This window comes from Hordeum vulgare, chromosome 2H (assembly GCF_904849725.1).
Source record: "Hordeum vulgare subsp. vulgare chromosome 2H, MorexV3_pseudomolecules_assembly, whole genome shotgun sequence".
NCBI classification, from domain to species: Eukaryota; Viridiplantae; Streptophyta; class Magnoliopsida; order Poales; family Poaceae; genus Hordeum; species Hordeum vulgare.
The window spans coordinates 198,290,947-198,303,224 of record NC_058519.1 but is presented as its reverse complement, the minus strand read 5'-3'; positions in this window follow the sequence as shown (position 1 = coordinate 198,303,224).

The window sequence follows — 12,278 nt, the reverse complement described above, 5'->3', positions numbered from 1 at the left end:
GTTTCGATCACGATGTACTAAATGCATAGGATAAAACTTTTGATGAAATTCCAATTTCAACCGATTGTATTCCCATGATCCAGTATCATCACATAGGCTACACCATGTCAACGCCTTATCCTTCAAAGATAAAGGAAAGACCTTCTTCTTGACCTCATCCTCGGGCAAACCTTCAAGCTTAAATAAACCACAAACTTCATCTACATAGATTAGATGCCAGTCTGGATGTGATGTTCCATCTCCTGTAAAAGGATTAGCCAGCAGTTTATCAAGCATACCCGAAGGAAATTCAAAGCAAATATTTTCAGTAGGTGCAGCAGGTTGAGGAGCAACTATTTGTGCTTCCGTTCGATGTGAAGATACCCCGAACAAGCCCCTCAAAGGATTAGTATCCATAGTGACAAGTGACAATAAATTTCAGCACACTATATGAATGTTTCCTTACCAAGTTCCACTTACCAAAGGCGCTTCACTCCCCGGCAACGGTGCCAGAAAAGAGTCTTGAGGACCCACAAGTATAGGGTATCAATCATAGTCCTTTCTATAAGTAAGAGTGCCGAACCCAACGAGGAGCAGAAGGATCTGACAAGTGGTTTTCAGCAAGGAAGTATCTGCAAGCACTGAAATTGTCGATAACAAGTGATTGTGTGTGAGATGATTCGTAGCGAGCAACAAGTAACAAAAGTAGCAACGGTGCAGAAAAGTGGTCCAATACCTTTTTTAGCAAGGGACAAGCCTGGACAAAGTCTTATAGGAGGAAAAACGCTCCCGAGGACACACGGGAATTTCTGTCATGCTAGTTTCATCATGTTCATATGATTCGCGTTCGTTACTTTGATAGTTTGATATGTGGGTGGACCAGCGCTTGGGTACTGCCCCTACTTGGACAAGCATCCCACTTATGATTAACCCCTCTCGCAAGCATCTGCAACTACGAAAGAAGAAATAAGACAAAGTCTAACCATAGCATTAAACTAGTGGATCCAAATCAGCCCCTTACGAAGCAACGCATAAACTAGGGTTTAAGCTTCTATCACTCTAGCAACCCATCATCTACTTACTACTTCCCAATGCCTTCCTCTAGGCCCAAATAATGGTGAAGTGTTATGTAGTCGACGTTCACATAACACCAATAGAGGAAAAACAACATACAACATATCAAATTACCGAACGAATACCAAATTCACATGACTACTATTAGCATGACTTATCCCATGTCCTCAGGAACAAAAGTAACTACTCACAAAGCATAATCATATTCATGACCACAGAGGTAATGAGTAGCATCAAGGATCTGAACATAAACTCTTCCAACAAATAATCAAACTGGCATCAACTACAAAGAGTAATCAACACTACTAACAACCTTACAAGTACCAATCGGAGTCGGGAGACGGAGATTCGTTACAAGAGATCTGGTTACAAGAGACGGAGATTGGAGATGAGATGGTGCTGATGAAGATGTTGATGGTGATGAGTCCCCTCCGATGAGAGGAGTGTTGGTGATGACGATGGCAACGATTTCCCCCTCCGGGAGGGAAGTTTCCCCGGCAGGATCGTCCTGCCGAAGCTCTAGATTGGTTCTGCTCAAGTTCCGCCTCGTGGCAGCGGCGAAACCACGAAAAAGCTCCTCTTTGATTTTTTTTGCTGGACGAAACCCTTCATGTAGCAAAAGAGGGGGGCAAGTGGGCCAGCAGGCTGCCCACAAGCCCTCATGGCGCGGCCTGGGGGGTGGCCGCACCGTGCAGGCTTGTGGCCAACCCCTGGCGCCCCTCTGGCACTTCTTCGGCCCAGTATTTTTTATAAATCCGGAGAAAAATCCTCGTTGATTGTTACGGCGTTTGGAGTTGCGCAGAATAGGTATCTCAACTTTGCTCCACTTTCGGGCTAGAATTTCACTTGTCGGCATTCTCCCTCTTCATGTTAACCTTGCAAAATAAGAGAGAAAAGGCATAAGAATTGTACCATGAAGTGAAATAACAGCCAAAGAAGCGATAAATATCAACATGAAAACATGATGCAAAATGGACGTATCAGGCATCCCCAAGCTTAAACGCTTGAGTCTTCCTATAATATTACCTTGGGATACCTTCTTGTAACGACCAAGATCCGACACTTTCCTTATTTGAGGGCGAGGCCTCAAAAGGGGAAAGGGTCGCATCTAAGCGTATTGCAAGTAGAATAACATTTCCATTACATGAATAGAGAGATGAGTATAAGATTCGTCTTACACTCGCCACATGCTAAATTACAATCCACACAAACATTCTTTATTCATAAATAAAACAGGGTATGACTACAGACAAGATAAACGGCAAAATCATGCTATCCCATCTTGCTAGTCCCACGATCACGACCATGCGTCTCTAGTCCTCCGGGTACGTTACAAACAGCCTCCACGTCTTCGTTGAACTCCCACCTCAGCTGGTTGTCATCGGGAACACCTGCATCTGGGGTACCTGTACTTGTGGTTGTTTGTAGTAAACTGTGAGCCACGAGGACTCAGCAATCACATGACCTTGGTACCGAGTCTAACTGAGTTAAATAGGCAAGGTAGGTTAAGTGTTTGAGCTTGCAGCATCCTAAGCATGTATGGTGTCTATCTTACGATGAATAGCAATTAAATATGGTGGTCTACATAAGACGGTCGAAGACTAGATTGATCACTAAGTGATCCTGAACACCTACTTACGTCATTCATAACCCCACCGTGTTCTTGATCACAGAAGGAGCTCTGAATAAAACAGTCACGGTTACGCACTTAGTTGGCAAGTTTTATTTGAATTACTTTAAGTTGTCTAGAACCAAATGTTAACAAAATATCCATGTTTGCCACATAACCGCGAGCACAGCTTTCCGAAAGATTAAACCCTGCAGGGGTGCTCCAACTAGTCCATCACAAATTACCACAGGATGTCTAGTAATCCTCTACCACAAAACTCGTGATCTCATCGGATTCCTTACTGGAAAACCTCAACTCTGAGAAGACGCAAAATCTCACCGGAATCCCAAGGCGCAAGATATATCCTAAGGTAAGACAAGTCCACCAAGACCTCCTAACGTGTTGACAAACCCGATAGGAGCCACGTATCTCGTTCTCAGGACACGACGGATGGGAAAGCCTACGGGAAACCAGACCTCAAGTTTCCTCGTGGTGGCCCCACAGTCTACCCATTTTGGACCAACACTCATGAGGAGCACAGGCCCAGGGGGGTTGATGAAATTCCTCGGGGTAGCTATTCCCTATGCTTTTATTAAGTTATTAGCAAATTCACAACAAATTTGGGTCCTACAAACAAGTCTTACCACTATACGATTTATCAAGGGGATCCCCATAACAACCCTGAACGTGTTAGGAGCGCTCAGTTATGGAATAAAACGCCGGTAGCCGAAACTAAGGTGGCAAAAATGGAACAGATCACCCGACAAAAGGCTAGGCCTTCCTGTTGGAAATATGCCCTAGAGGCAATAATAAATTAGTTATTATTATATTTCTTAGTTCATGATAATCGTTTATTATCCATGCTATAATTGTATTGATTGGAAACACAATACTTGTGTGGATACATAGACAAAACACTGTCCCTAGTAAGCCTCTAGTTGACTAGCTCGTTGATCAAAGATGGTCAAGGTTTCCTGGCCATAGGCAAGTGTTGTCACTTGATAACGGGATCACATCATTAGGAGAATCATGTGATGGACTAGACCCAAACTAATAGACGTAGCATGTTGATCGTGTCATTTTGTTGCTACTGTTTTCTGCGTGTCAAGTATTTGTTCCTATGACCATGAGATCATATAACTCACGGACACCGGAGGAATGCTTTGTGTGTATCAAACGTCACAACGTAACTGGGTGACTATAAAGATGCTCTACAGGTATCTCCGAAGGTGTTCGTTGAGTTAGTATAGATCGAGACTGGGATTTGTCACTCCGTGTGACGGAGAGGTATCTCGGGGCCCACTCGGTAATACAACATCACACACAAGCCTTGCAAGCAATGTAACTTAATGTAAGTTGCGGGATCTTGTATTACGGAACGAGTAAAGAGACTTGCCGGTAAACGAGATTGAAATAGGTATGCGGATACTAACGATCGAATCTCGGGCAAGTAACATACCGAAGGACAAAGGGAATGACATACGGGATTATATGAATCCTTGGCACTGAGGTTCAAACGATAAGATCTTCGTAGAATATGTAGGATCCAATATGGGCATCCAGGTCCCGCTATTGGATATTGACCGAGGAGTCTCTCGGGTCATGTCTACATAGTTCTCGAACCCGTAGGGTCTGCACACTTAAGGTTTGACGTTGTTTTATGCGTATTTGAGTTATATGGTTGGTTACCGAATGTTGTTCGGAGTCCCGGATGAGATCACGGACGTCACGAGGGTTTCCGGAATGGTCCGGAAACGAAGATTGATATATAGGATGACCTCATTTGGTTACCGGAAGGTTTTCGTGCATTACCGGAAAAGTTTCGGGCTTATCGGTAGTGTACCGGGAGTGCCGGGAGGGGTGCCGGGGACCATCGGGAGGGGTGTCACGCCCCAAGGGGTCTCATGGGCTATGGGAAGAGATAAACCAGCCCCTAGTGGGCTGGAATAAGTTCCCACTAAGGCCCATAAGGTTTGAGAAGGAAAAAACACAAGGTGGAAAGAGTTTCCAAGTGGGAAGGTGGAATCCTACTCCAAGTAGGATTGGAGTAGGACTCCTCCACCTCCAATTTCGGCCAAACCTTTAGGTTTTGAGGCTGCCTCCTCCCCTCCCTCCCACCTATATATACGGAGGTTTTAGGGCTGATTTGAGACGACTTTCTCACGGCTGCCCGACCACATACCTCCATAGTTTTTCCTCTAGATCGCGTTTCTGCGGAGCTCGGGCGGAGCCCTGCTGAGACGAGATCATCACCAACCTCCGGAGCGCCGTCACGCTGCCGGAGAACTCTTCTACCTCTCCGTCTCTCTTGCTGGATCAAGAAGGCCGAGATCATCGTCGAGCTGTACGTGTGCTGAACGCGGAGGTGCCGTCCGTTCGGTACTAGATCGTGGGACTGATCGCGGGATTGTTCGCGGGGCGGATCGAGGGACGTGAGGACGTTCCACTACATCAACCGCGTTCTCTAACGCTTCTGCTGCGCAATCTACAAGGGTACGTAGATCACTCATCCCCTCTCGTAGATGGACATCACCATGATAGGTCTTCGTGCGCGTAGGAAAATTTTTGTTTCCCATGGGACGTTCCCCAACAGTGGCATCATGAGCTAGGTTCATGCGTAGATGTCTTCTCGAGTAGAACACAAAAGGTTTTGTGGGCAGTGATGTGTGTTTTGCTGCCCTCCTTAGTCTTTTCTTGATTCCGCGGTATTGTTGGATTGAAGCGGCTTGGATCGACATTACTCGTACGCTTACGAGAGACTGGTTTCATCGTTACGAGTAACCCCCTTTGCTCAAAGATGACTGGCAAGTGACGGTTTCTCCAACTTTAGTTGAATCGGATTTGACCGAGGAGGTCCTTGGATGAGGTTAAATAGCAATTCATATATCTCCGTTGTGGTGTTTGCGTAAGTAAGATGCGATCCTACTAGATACCCTTGGTCACCACGTAAAACATGCAACAACAAAATTAGAGGACGTCTAACTTGTTTTTGCAGGGTATGATTGTGATGTGATATGGCCAATGATGTGATGTGATATATTGGATGTATGAGATGATCATGTTGTAATAGAAATATCGACTTGCACGTCGATGGTACGGCAACCGGCAGGAGCCATAGGGTTGTCTTTATACTAACATATGTGCTTGCAGATGCGTTTACTATTTTGCTAGGATGTAGCTTTAGTAGTAATAGCATAAGTAGCACGACAACCCCGATGGCAACACGTTGATGGATGATCATGGTGTGGCGCCGGTGACAAGAAGATCGTGCCGGTGCTTTGGTGATGGAGATCAAGAAGCACGTGATGATGGCCATATCATGTCACTTATGAATTGCATGTGATGTTAATCCTTTTATGCACCTTATTTTGCTTAGAACGACGGTAGCATTATGAGGTGATCTCTCACTAAAATTTCAAGACGAAATTGTGTTCTCCCCGACTGTGCACCGTTGCGACAGTTCTTCGTTTCGAGACACCACGTGATGATCGGGTGTGATAGACTCAACGTTCACATACAACGGGTGCAAAACAGTTGCACACGCGGAACACTCGGGTTAAGCTTGACGAGCCTAGCATGTGTAGACATGGCCTCGGAACACATGAGACCGAAAGGTCGAGCATGAATCGTATAGTTGATATGATTAGCATAGGGATGCTTACCACTGAAACTATTCTCGACTCACGTGATGATCGGACTTGAGATAGCGAATTTGGATCATGTACCACTCAAATGACTAGAGAGATGTACTTTTTGAGTGGGAGTTCTTAAGTAATATGATTAATTGAACTAATTGTCATGAACATAGTCTAATGGTATTTGCGAATTACGATGTAGCTTGCGCTATAGCTCTACTGTTTTTATATGTTCCTAGAGAAAATTTAGTTGAAAATTGATAGTAGCAACCTTTGCAGACTGAGTCTGTAAAACCGAGGATTGTCCTCGTTGCTGCACAGAAGGCTTATGCCCTTAATGCACCACTCGGTGTGCTGCACCTCGAGCGTCGTCTGTGGATGCTGTGAACATCCGACATACACGTTTCTGATGACTACACGATAGTTCAGTACAAAATACTTAATGGCTTAGAAGCAAGGCGCCGAAAACGTTATAAAAACGTCACGGAACATAAGTGATGTTCCAAAGAGATGAAATTGTGATTTCATGCTTGTGCCCTTGTTAAGAGGTATGAGACCTCCAACAAGATTCTTTGTCCACAAAGTAAAGGAGAAAAGCTCAATCGTTGAGCGTGTGCTCAGATTGTCTGAGTACAACAATCACTTGAATCAAGTGGGAGTTAATCTTCCAGATGAGAAAGTGATGGTTCTCCAAAGTCACTGCCACCAAGCTGTGAGAGCTTCGTGATGAACTATAACATATCAAGGATAGATACAATGATCCTTGAGAGATTCGTGATGTTCTGACACTTCGAAAGTAGAAATCAAAAAGGAGCATCAATAGTTGATGGTTAGTAAAACCACTAAGTTTCAAGAAAGGCGAGGGCTAGAAGGGATACTTCGTGAAACGGCAAAACAGTTGCTGCGCTAATGAAGAGACCCAAGACTAAACCCAAACCCGAGACTAAGTGCTTCTGTAATGAGGGGAACAGTCACTGAGGCGGAGCAACTCTAGATACTTGGTAGATAAGAAGGCTGGCAAAAGTCGAGAGAAATATATTTGATATACATAATGTTGATGTGTACTTTACTAGTACTAGTAGCATGAGGGTATTGGATACCGGTTCGGTTGCTAAGTGATTAGTAACACGAAATGAAAGCTACGGCATAAACGGAGACTAGCTAAAGGCGAGGTGACGATACGTGTTGGAAGTGTTTCCAAGGTTGATATGATCAAACGTCGCACGCTCCCTCTACCATCGGGATTGGTGTTAAACCTAAATAATTGTTATTTGGTGCTTGCGTTAAGCATGAACATGATTGGATCGTGTTTATTGCAATACGATTATTCATTTAAAGAGAATAATGGTTACTCTATTTTCTTGAATAATCACCTTCAATGGTTTATTGAATCTCGATCGTAGTGTTACACATGTTCATGATATTGGTGCCAAAAGATACGAGTTGATGATGATAGTACCACTTACTTGTGGCACTGCCGCTTGAGTCATGTTAGTATAAATTGCATGAAGAGGCTCCATGCTGATGGATCTTTGTACTCACCTGATTTCGAATCACTAGTGACATGCGAATCATACCACATGAGCAAGGCCTTGTTTTCATTGAGATGAAATAAGATAGTAACTTGTTGGAAGTGATACATTTTGATGTATGCAGTCCAATGGGTGCTGAGGCACGCAGTGGATATCATTATGTTCTTACTTCACTGACGATTTGAGTAGATACAGGAGTATTTACTTAATGAATCACAAGTCTAAAATGTTGAAAAGTTCAATTCCGTTTCAGAGTGAAGTTCGTCGTAACAAGAGGATAAACTGTCTACGATATGATCATGGAAATGAATATCTGAGTTACGAGTTTTGGTACACAGTTGAGACAATGTGGAAATTGTTTCGCAGTTCATGCCACCTGGAACATCATAGTGTGATGATGTGTCTGAACGTCGTAGCCACGCACTATTTGGTATGGTGCATACTATGATGTCTCTTATCGAATTACCACTATCGTTTATGGGTTATGCATTAGAGACAACCGCACTCACTTTAAATAGGGCACCGCGTATTTCCGTTGAGATGACACAGTATAGACTGAGGTTTAGAGAAATCTAAACTGTCGTTTCTTGAAAGTTTGGGGTTTCGACACTTATGTGAAAAAGTTTCAGTCTGATAAGCTCGAACCCAAAGCGAATAAATGCATCTTCATAGGATATCCAAAACAGTTGGGTACATCTCCTATCTCAGATCCGAAAGCAAAGTGTTTGTTTCTAGAAACGGATCCTTTCTCGAGGAAAGGTTTCTCTCGAAAGAATTGAGTGGGAGGGTAGTAGAACTTGATGAGGTTATTGAACCATCACTTCAACCAGCGTGTAGCAGGGCGCAGGAAGTTGTTCATGTGGCGCCTACACCAATTGAGGTGGAAGCTGATGATGATGATGATCATTGAGCTTCGAATCAAGTTACTACAAACCTCGTAGGTCGACAAGGTCGCGTACTGCTGCAGAGTAGTACGGTAACCCTGTCTTGGAGGTCATGTTGTTGAGCAACAGTGAACCTACGAGTTATGGAGAAAGCGATGGTGGGCCCAGATTCCGACAAATGGCTGGAAGCCATGAAATCCGAGAGAGGATCCATGTGTGAAAACAAAGTGTAGACTTTGGAAGAACTACTTGATGGTCATAGGACTATTGAGTAAAAAAATGGATCTTTAAAAGAACACAGACGATGATGGTGATAAGTCACTATTAAGAAAAGCTCGACTTGTCGCAAAGATGTTTTCGATAAGATCAAACAGTTGACTATGATGAGACTTTCTCACTCGTAGCGATGCTAAAAGTCTGTTAGAATTATGTTAGTTGTTGATGCATTATTTATGAAATATTGCACGTAGGATGTCAAAACATTGTTTTCTCGACGGTTTCCTTGAGCAAACATTGTATGTGATACAACCAGAAGGTTTTGTCGATCCTAAAGATACTAGCAAGTATGCGAGCTCCAGTGATCCTTCAATGGACTGGTGCAAGCATCTCGGAGTTGGAATATACACTTTGATGAGATGATCAAAGATTTTGGGTTTGTACAAGGTTTATGAGAAACTTGTATTTCCAAAGAAGTGAGTGGGAGCACTATAGAATTTCTGATAAGTATATGTGGTTGACATATTGTGGATCAGAAGTAATGTAGAATTTCTGTAAAACATACAAGGTTGTTTGAAAGGAGTTTTCAAAGGAATACCTGGATTGAGCTACTTGAACGTTGAGCATCAAAGATCTATGGAGATAGATCGAAAAGCGCTTAATGGAAGTTTCAACAAGATGCATGCCTTGACAAGTTTTTGAAGGAGTTCAAAATAGATCAGCAAAGAAGGAGTTCTTGGTTGCGTTGTGAGGTGTGAATTTGAGTAAGACTCAAAACTCGACCCCGGCAGAATAAAGAGAATAGACGAAGGTCGTCTTCTATGCCTTAGCCGTAGAATCTAAAGTATGCTATGTTGTGTACCGCACCTGATGTGTGCCTTGACTCAAAGTATGTTGAGAGGTACAGAGAGTGATCCATGATTGAATCACTAGCAGCGGTCAAAATTTATCCTTAGTAACTAATGGACTAAGGAATTTTTCTCGATTATGGAGGTGGTTAAAGAGTTCGTCGTAAAGGGTTACGTCGATGCAAGCTTTGACACTAATCCGAATAACTATGAGTAGTGAAACGGATTCGTATAGTAGAGTAGATATTCTGAGTATTTCCGAATAGCACATAGTAGCAGCATCTATAAGATGACATAAAGATTTGTAAAGAACACACGGATCTGAAAGTTTCAGAACCGTTGACTAAAACCTCTCTCACGAGCAAGACGTGATCAGACCCCAAAACTATATGGGTGTTGGATTCGTTGAAATCACATGGTGATGTGAACTAGATTATTGACTCTAGTGCAAGTGGGAGACTGTTGGAAATATGCCCTAGAGGCAATAATAAATTAGTTATTATTATATTTCTTAGTTCATGATAATCGTTTATTATCCATGCTATAATTGTATTGATTGGAAACACAATACTTGTGTGGATACATAGACAAAACACTGTCCCTAGTAAGCCTCTAGTTGACTAGCTCGTTGATCAAAGATGGTCAAGGTTTCCTGGCCATAGGCAAGTGTTGTCACTTGATAACGGGATCACATCATTAGGAGAATCATGTGATGGACTAGACCCAAACTAATAGACGTAGCATGTTGATCGTGTCATTTTGTTGCTACTGTTTTCTGCGTGTCAAGTATTTGTTCCTATGACCATGAGATCATATAACTCACGGACACCGGAGGAATGCTTTGTGTGTATCAAACGTCACAACGTAACTGGGTGACTATAAAGATGCTCTACAGGTATCTCCGAAGGTGTTCGTTGAGTTAGTATAGATCGAGACTGGGATTTGTCACTCCGTGTGACGGAGAGGTATCTCGGGGCCCACTCGGTAATACAACATCACACACAAGCCTTGCAAGCAATGTAACTTAATGTAAGTTGCGGGATCTTGTATTACGGAACGAGTAAAGAGACTTGCCGGTAAACGAGATTGAAATAGGTATGCGGATACTAACGATCGAATCTCGGGCAAGTAACATCCCGAAGGACAAAGGGAATGACATACGGGATTATATGAATCCTTGGCACTGAGGTTCAAACGATAAGATCTTCGTAGAATATGTAGGATCCAATATGGGCATCCAGGTCCCGCTATTGGATATTGACCGAGGAGTCTCTTGGGTCATGTCTACATAGTTCTCGAACCCGTAGGGTCTGCACACTTAAGGTTCGACGTTGTTTTATGCGTATTTGAGTTATATGGTTGGTTACCGAATGTTGTTCGGAGTCTCGGATGAGATCACGGACGTCACGAGGGTTTCCGGAATGGTCCGGAAACGAAGATTGATATATAGGATGACCTCATTTGGTTACCGGAAGGTTTTCGTGCATTACCGGAAAAGTTTCGGGCTTATCGGTAGTGTACCGGGAGTGCCGGGAGGGGTGCCGGGGACCATCGGGAGGGGTGTCACGCCCCAAGGGGTCTCATGGGCTATGGGAAGAGATAAACCAGCCCCTAGTGGGCTGGAATAAGTTCCCACTAAGGCCCATAAGGTTTGAGAAGGAAAAAACACAAGGTGGAAAGAGTTTCCAAGTGGGAAGGTGGAATCCTACTCCAAGTAGGATTGGAGTAGGACTCCTCCACCTCCAATTTCGGCCAAACCTTTAGGTTTTGAGGCTGCCTCCTCCCCTCCCTCCCACCTATATATACGAAGGTTTTAGGGCTGATTTGAGACGACTTTCTCACGGCTGCCCGACCACATACCTCCATAGTTTTTCCTCTAGATCGCGTTTCTGCGGAGCTCGGGCGGAGCCCTGCTGAGACGAGATCATCACCAACCTCCGGAGCGCCGTCACGCTGCCGGAGAACTCTTCTACCTCTCCGTCTCTCTTGCTGGATCAAGAAGGCCGAGATCATCGTCGAGCTGTACGTGTGCTGAACGCGGAGGTGCCGTCCGTTCGGTACTAGATCGTGGGACTGATCGCGGGATTGTTCGCGGGGCGGATCGAGGGACGTGAGGACGTTCCACTACATCAACCGCGTTCTCTAACGCTTCTGCTGTGCAATCTACAAGGGTACGTAGATCACTCATCCCCTCTCGTAGATGGACATCAACATGATAGGTCTTCGTGCGCGTAGGAAAATTTTTGTTTCCCATGCGACGTTCCCCAACACTTCCATTATTTACCAAGTATATAGGTGCATTAATTAAATATTAATTAAACATGATGATATCAAATGCCCATGTTATCACATGGACCAGCTGCCACCTACAACTAGCAACGCTAACAATTAGTGGTTGAGCAAGCCTATCTTAGCAAAACAATATTTGCTAGGAGGGGAGGTGTTTGAGGTTTCATGGCAATGTTTGATGGCCTATATATCATGTGGTAGGCGGCGGAGAT